The sequence below is a fragment of the Rhinoderma darwinii genome, unplaced genomic scaffold (assembly GCF_050947455.1).
Source record: "Rhinoderma darwinii isolate aRhiDar2 unplaced genomic scaffold, aRhiDar2.hap1 Scaffold_2190, whole genome shotgun sequence".
NCBI classification, from domain to species: domain Eukaryota; kingdom Metazoa; phylum Chordata; class Amphibia; order Anura; family Rhinodermatidae; genus Rhinoderma; species Rhinoderma darwinii.
The window spans coordinates 7774-15138 of NW_027462517.1; the positions used below are offsets into that span (position 1 = coordinate 7774).

Consider the following 7365-nt stretch of genomic DNA (forward strand, 5'->3'; position numbering starts at 1 on the left):
GTTTTCAGCTGAGCTCTCACCTTCCTCAGGATCAATGATACCCCATGAGGTGAGATTTTGCATGGAGCCCCAGATCGATGTCGATTGACAGTCATTTTGTATGTCTTCCATTTTCTTACTATTGCACCAACAGTTGTCTCCTTCTCACCCAGCGTCTTACTTATGGTTTTGTAGGCCATTCCAGCCTTGTGCAGGTCTATGATCTTGTCCCTGACATCCTTAGAAAGCTCTTTGGTCTTGCCCATGTTGTAGAGGTTAGAGTCAGACTGATTAATTGAGTCTGTGGACAGGAGTCTTTTATACAGGTGACCATGTAAGAGCTGTCTTTAATGCAGGCACCAAGTTGATTTGGAGCGTGTAACTGGTCTGGAGGAGGCTGAACTCTTAATGGTTGGTAGGGGATCAAATACTTATTTCTCTGTGCACAATGCAAATAAATATATATCATTTTGACAATGTGATTTTCTGTTTGTTTGTTTTTATATATAATCTATCTCTCACTGGTAAAATTAACCTAGCCTAAAAATTCTAGACTGTTCATGACTTTGACAGGGGGAAACTTACAAAATCAGCAAGGGATCAAATACTTATTTCCTTCACTGTATGGTACAATATTCCCTATAGAGCCCCTATGCAGCAGCATATATGGTGCAATATTCCCTATAGAGCCCCTATGCAGAAGCTTATATAGTACAGTATTCCCTATAGAGCGCATATGCAGCAGTATATATGGTACAATATTCCCTATAGGGTCCCTATGCAGCTGTATATATGGTACAGTATGCCATATAGATCTCCTATTCAGCAGTATATATGGTACAGTATATCCTGTATATCTCCTCTGCAGCTGTATATATGGTACAGTATGTTCTGTAGATCTCCTATGCAGCAGTATATAAGTTACAGTATGTCCTGTAGATCTCCTATACAGCAGTATATATGGTACAGTGTGTCCTATAGAGCCCCTATGCAGCAGTATATATGGTCCAGTATGTCCTGTAGATCTCCTATGCAGCAGTATATATGGTCCAGTATGTCCTGTAGATCTCCTATACAGCAGTATATATGGTACAGTGTGTCCTGTAGATCTCCTATACAGCAGTATATATGGTACAGTATGTCCTGTAGATCTCCTATACAGCAGTATATATGGTCTAGTATGTCCTGTAGATCTCCTATACAGCAGTATATATGGTCCAGTATGTCCTTTAGATCTCCTATACAGCAGTATATATGATACAGTATGTCCTGTAGATCTCCTATACAGCAGTATATATGGTACAGCATGTCCTGTAGATCTCCTATGCAGCAGTATATATGGTACAGTGTGTCCTGTAGATCTCCTATACTGCAATATATATGATACAGTATGTCCTGTAGATCTCCTATACAGCAGTATATATGGTACAGTGTGTCCTGTAGATCTCCTATGCAGCAGTATATATGGTACAGTGTGTCCTGTAGATCTCCTATACTGCAGTATATATGATACAGTATGTCCTGTAGATCTCCTATACAGCAGTATATATGGTACAGTGTGTCCACCCCTGATAACAATACTACTATATAATAATAAAAATGATACTACACTGAGGAAAAATGACACTTACTTGATAAATCCAGTTAAGGCTTCTCTGGAGCCAGGACACCTCTTTCTCTTTGGGTGGAGCTGGAGTTGGAGTCACCTGTAGGAATATAGTTATTTTTTCATTTTCATTCTCAGTAAGTCGGTAGGAGGATTGATCTCACACCTGCTGCTAAGTATCTGACTTATAAAGAAATGTTATCAATCCAAGTAATATGTCATCTGGATCTAAGTACAACTTCAGCAGCAAGAACAATACAGAAAAGCACACAAAACAGAAAAAAGAAAATCATCCCGTAACCAAACATCACAACCACCATTGTCCTCTGCTAAGTTCTCAGACTGATTCTTGTTAGGATTATGGATGTAAAGCAAATTACACTCCCCAATAAGAAGAATTACTATTCTGTGAATATCAGACTCACCCAAGAGATCTGTGTCTTCAGGAGGCCTAGGAAGGTCATGCAAGGTGACGCCTTGGGTGGATCGGGTGGTAGCGGAGTAACCTGCAATAAACAGAGTGAACATAGAGGTCAGGGGAAGGTCAATGTCTGGTGGTGTTGTCATGTCATGGGCAAATCCTCTGTATGGGACCGTCACAGTGGTCGTTATGGCCAATAGTTATAAGGTGATAGGCTTCTCTAGGCAGAGGATTTACCCAAATATCCAATGGGCCATGGTGTGTTTACTTATGTTACATACATGGTGGAAGACAATAGCCCAAGACTTAAAATTTAATTTGTATCTGTTTTCTTAAAGGGGTTTTCCGGAAGCAAACAATCACATTTAGTTAAACAAAACAATCCAAAGCAAGTGACTTTGCAATATACTTACGTTGGATCTGATGAATGTAGCGTCGTATCCCATCTTCAGTCACGTGACCACTTTCTAATCCAAAATTGGCACTTCCTCTGCAGACCCGTCCATTAGCTCCGATAGCTAACTTCCTGTTTCCGGTTATCAGAGAGTCCGGTTTCGCCACAAATTACGTAACTGTACCACGTGTTTCCTCATCTGTTTAGCCATGTCCGGGCGGTCCGCAATTTATTCTGCAGGGCCGTTCCAGAACGTCCTGCAGAGTTAGCATGTTTGCCGCTCCACGGCGGCATTTAACTCCGTGATACAGCTGTCTCTAGACAGCTGTATCATGGATCTTTAACCGGAGACCACTCAGCGTGGTCTCCGGTCATGTGATCGTTGTGACAACCTGTCACAACCATCACATTGCTCCTTATAGCAGCGCTTATGTGCCGACTGTGAGGAGCTCTGTGATACAGCGGTCTAGAGACAGCTGATATCACGGAGCTTTCACCCGAAGACCACTCAGCGTGGTCTCCGGTCATGTGATCGCTGTGACAGCATGTCACAGTGATTACATTGCTCCTCCCAGCCGTCCTTGTGCGCCGACGGTAAGGCGCTCAGCCATGCTGTGACAGCCTTTCACAGCGATCCCATGCGTGCCGACGGTAAGGAGCTCCATGATACAGCTGTCTAGAGACCGCTGTATCACCGAGCTTTAGAGTGGTCTCTGGCCAGATGATCGCTGTCACAGCGATCACCAGTTGCATCTTCTCCCAGAGAGGGAGAAGAATAATGTAATGTAAAAAAAAAAAAAAACACACTTTCTTTTTTCAATAAAAATGTATTCTATAAATAAATATGTCTATCTGCTACACGGCGGCTGTGGCCACGCATGACACAGGTCGACCAGCCAAAGATCGCTATGTCCCGTAGCCTACATTTCATGTAATAAAAGTCAATGTGGTGTCGCAACGCGCAAGTTGCCACGACATGACAGTTGCGAGAATTCCAAACGGTCGTGTCGCAGTTACTTGCAGGTCACCACGCGACCACATTGACTTTCATTACTTGCGGTGTAGGCTATGGGACATAGCGATCTTTGGTCGGACAACATGTGTTGTGGCCAAAGTCACCATGTAACACACGGAGTACCAGGCAAGTAGATGAGATTTTACCAAACTCATCCGCACGCTGCAGACATTTTACACGGAAGATTTTCAAATCTTTGATATGTCGTTAAATTAATACCTTGGGATCTACTTTCCATAAAGTGATCATATTTGGGGTGTCAAAGGGGTTTTCCAGTCTACAAAAATTGATGGCATATCATCAGGATAAGCCATCAATATCTGATGGGTGGTGGCCCGTCTCCCTGCAGATCGGCTGTTTTGAAGGGGCCACAGTGCTGGTACGAGCTCTGCTTCCCCTCCATTTCCTTTACTGCTCACACTGTGAATCACGGACACACTTGTAGCGGCGGTTCACAGTATTACAATATACACTTGAATGGGAGAAATCTGTAATACTGTGAACCGCCGCTACAAGTGTGTCCGTGATTCACAGTGTGAGCAGTAAAGGAAATGGAGGGGAAGCAGCGCTCGTACCAGCACTGTGGCCCCTTCAAAACAGCCGATCGATGGGGCTGCCGGCTGTCAGACCCTGACAGATCAGATATTGATGGCATATACTGAGGAAACCGCGTCAGAAAATGCGCCAAAAAACGGCCAAAAACGCCTCCTATTGGTTTCAATGGGAGGCGGAGGCATTTTTACCTGGAAAAGAACTGGCATGCCCTATTTTGGGGGGTTTACGTCTCTGAGCCCCCATTGACAACAATGGGAGGCAGAGAAAGTGTTTTTCGCTGCGTGTTTGACCACGGCGCTCAATGGCCGCGGCCAAAACCCGGCAAACGGCGTGCAGGCAGATCAAAATCTGCCTCGGAATTACAGACAGAATTTTGAGGAAGAATTTTCTGCCTGCAAAAAAACTCAGTGTGAACAGGGCCTAATACAGGATCTCTTGGAACAGATCCAGCAGCAGGTGAGGAAAATGTGCTGACTGGATTGTGTGTAGCAAGATGTCTGACATAGGTGGAGTGGGCGGACTTACATTCACCAGGCTGTGAAAGGGGCGGGGGAGGGAGATGGTGCCTGTACTTAGATCAAGGATAGATGGAGGCACAAAGGATCATGATGATTATTACTGTGTAGGACAGTGCGCAGGGACGAGCTGCCGGGAATTACAGCAGGGAAGGACCTGTGACCATAGAGGGGTGTGGCCAGGGGCATAACTAGGAAAGACTGGGCCCCATAGCAAACTTTTGGCTGGGGCCCCCCCTCCCCTTGGTGTCACACAGCCCCCCAGTAGATAACGCCATACAGCCCCCCTGTAGATAACGCCATACATCCCCCTGTAGATAACGCCATACAGCCCCCCCTGTAGATAACGCCATACAGCCCCCTGTAGGTAATGCCATAGAGACCCCCTGTAGATAACGCCATACAGCCCCCTGTAGATAACGCCATACAGACCCCTGTAGATAACGCCATACAGCCCTCTGTAGATAACGCCATACAGAACCCCCCATGTAGATAACGCCATACAGAACCCCCTGTAGATAACGCCATACAGAACCCCCTGTAGATAACGCCATATAGAGTCCCTCTGTAGATAACGCCATACAGCCCCCTGTAGATAACGCCATACAGCCCCCTGTGGATAACACCATACAGCCCCCTGTAGATAACGCCATACAGCCCCCTGTAGATAACGCCATACAGCCCCCTGTAGATAACGCCATACAGCCCCCTCTGTAGAGAACGCCATACAGCCCCCCATAGGTAACGCCATACAGCCCCCACTGTAGATAACGCCATACAGAGTCCCCCTGTAGATATAGATAACTCCATACAGAGTGCACCCCCTGTAGATAACGCCATACAGCCCCCCTGTAGGTAACGCCATACAGCCCCCTGTAGGTAACGCCATACAGCCCCCCCTGTAGGTAACGCTATACAGCCCCCCTGCAGGTAACGGTATACAGCTGTCCCCCCTGTAGGTAACGCCATGCAGCCCCAACCCCTAAAAAAAATTCGACCTACAGTGTGTCCTACAAAAGACATGTATCCCCTCTCCACAGGACAGGGGATACATGTGTGATCGCTGGCAGCGATAAGGAGAACGGGGGACCAAAAGTCCCCTGAAGTTCTCCATGACTAACCTCTGACTTCCGGCGTCTGCGCAGCTCAATAAAAATGAAAGGAGCGCTGGTCACGCATGCACACAAGCGCGACCGGCGCTCCATTCATTTCTACGGAGCTGCCGACACAGACCCCGGAAGTCCGTGGTTTGTGATGGAGAACTTCAGGGGACTTTCAGTCCCCCGTTTTCCCTATCAATGCCAGCGATCACACATGTATCCCCTATCCTGTGGATATCCTGTTGATAGGGGATACATGTCTTATGTTTAATGGCAGAGCGGGGAGATACCTCCCCGCTCTGCCGTAGTGTTCAGTGGCGTCGCGCTGTAGCAGCCATAGCGGCTGCTAGCGGAGCCTCCAGCCATGGTCGGGGCCCGTGTCAGCGGGCGACATGGGCCCCCTCATGCTGCGGGCTCCTTAGCAGCCGCTACGGCTGCTACAGCGGTGGTTACGCCACTGGGCATGGCAGTATTCAAATAGCTGAGATGCTTTGGAGGAAGTGGGGGGGGGGGTGCAAGCTGTCTCCTCAGATGCAGCAGAGGATCATGGATATGGTGGGTTACAAGACAGGAAACAAACAGAAAGAGCAGCAGTGACGATGGAGATCAAACAGAAACTGGTTAGGAGGTTAATAGTAGGTATTAGGGAAGGCAAACCAAGGCTCGGGGACACTTTTTAGAATTTTGTTTTTTTCCTGGACAACCTCTTTAATTGTACATTTTGGTTATTTTGTAGTCACTACACGAGGACTACATTGACCATAAGTCACTTTGTTCCTTTAGATTCATATTTTTGGGAGGGAAACTACTGTAAATTTAATAATTTCAGTCTAGTATGACATCTCTAAAAATACTTAAAAATGTTTGACTTACTCCGAAGATGTTCTCCTCGAGCCACTCAATGACCTTCTCGATCCGAGACGACGGTTCCTCCTTTTGTGGGATGGGTTTTTCTATAGTAATCTGTAAGACAAGATTGTGACTGTACATTAATTGTCTGCTCAGCGCCAATGTTCAGCCTGTAAAGCATGTACTGATTGTTTTCATACAAGGAAACCAGGTAAAAAAGCAAAGGATTTGCCTTTGTAGATCCTGAGTAAACACCTCAACGACAAGTACTACACATGAGTAAAATATTTTATATAGCTCCACTTTTAAACAATAATTTCTTAACCCCTTCCCGACATCCACTGTACATGTATGTAAGTATGGGTCCGGAACTGAGCCCACGACATGTACAGCCTGTGTCAGCTGTATATTACATTTGACACCCTTCCCTAAGGTCTGGGATCAGAGATAATTCCGATCCTGGCCATTTAACCACAAATATGCCATGGTCAATAGTCTTCTCTGTCCCCCCATCACCCCCTGTGACGCGGGGGCGGTGGTTTATCAGGGCAACCGGGGAGGGCTAAATGAAGGGGATAGTATCCTATTAAAAGGGTTGTCTTAGAATTGACAATTATCACTTATCTACTGGATAGGTGATAAATGGCTGATCACTGGACGCGCCCCTGCTGGGACCGCCACCAATAGCGAGAATAGGGCTCCCAAACTGTATCTCCTTACCGCTGCTTTAATCAATGTCTATGGGACTGACGGAAACAGATGGGCGCTGTACTCAGCTGTTTCCATTATTCCCATGGAATTTGAATGGAGCGGAAGAACGCATTCTCAACCCCTCTATTCAATGTCCTCGTCATTGTGGTCAAGCAGTAGGGAAAATAACAGGGGGTTGGAGACCAACACTCAAGCAATCGGTAGGGGCCCCCAGTGATCA

At 46.4% G+C, this 7365-nt stretch overlaps 1 long non-coding RNA gene across 1 annotated transcript; it reads right to left on the bottom strand.

The window, feature by feature from the left end:
- Window positions 1–1608: 1608 nt before the first annotated feature.
- LOC142701753 (uncharacterized) lies at window positions 1609–6527 on the bottom strand. The gene is made up of 3 exons (XR_012867067.1): window positions 6459–6527; window positions 2011–2091; window positions 1609–1685 (listed from the first exon to the last, which is right to left on the bottom strand). It is a non-coding gene; the product is annotated as an uncharacterized LOC142701753 (long non-coding RNA).
- Between the last annotated feature and the right edge of the window lie 838 nt (window positions 6528–7365).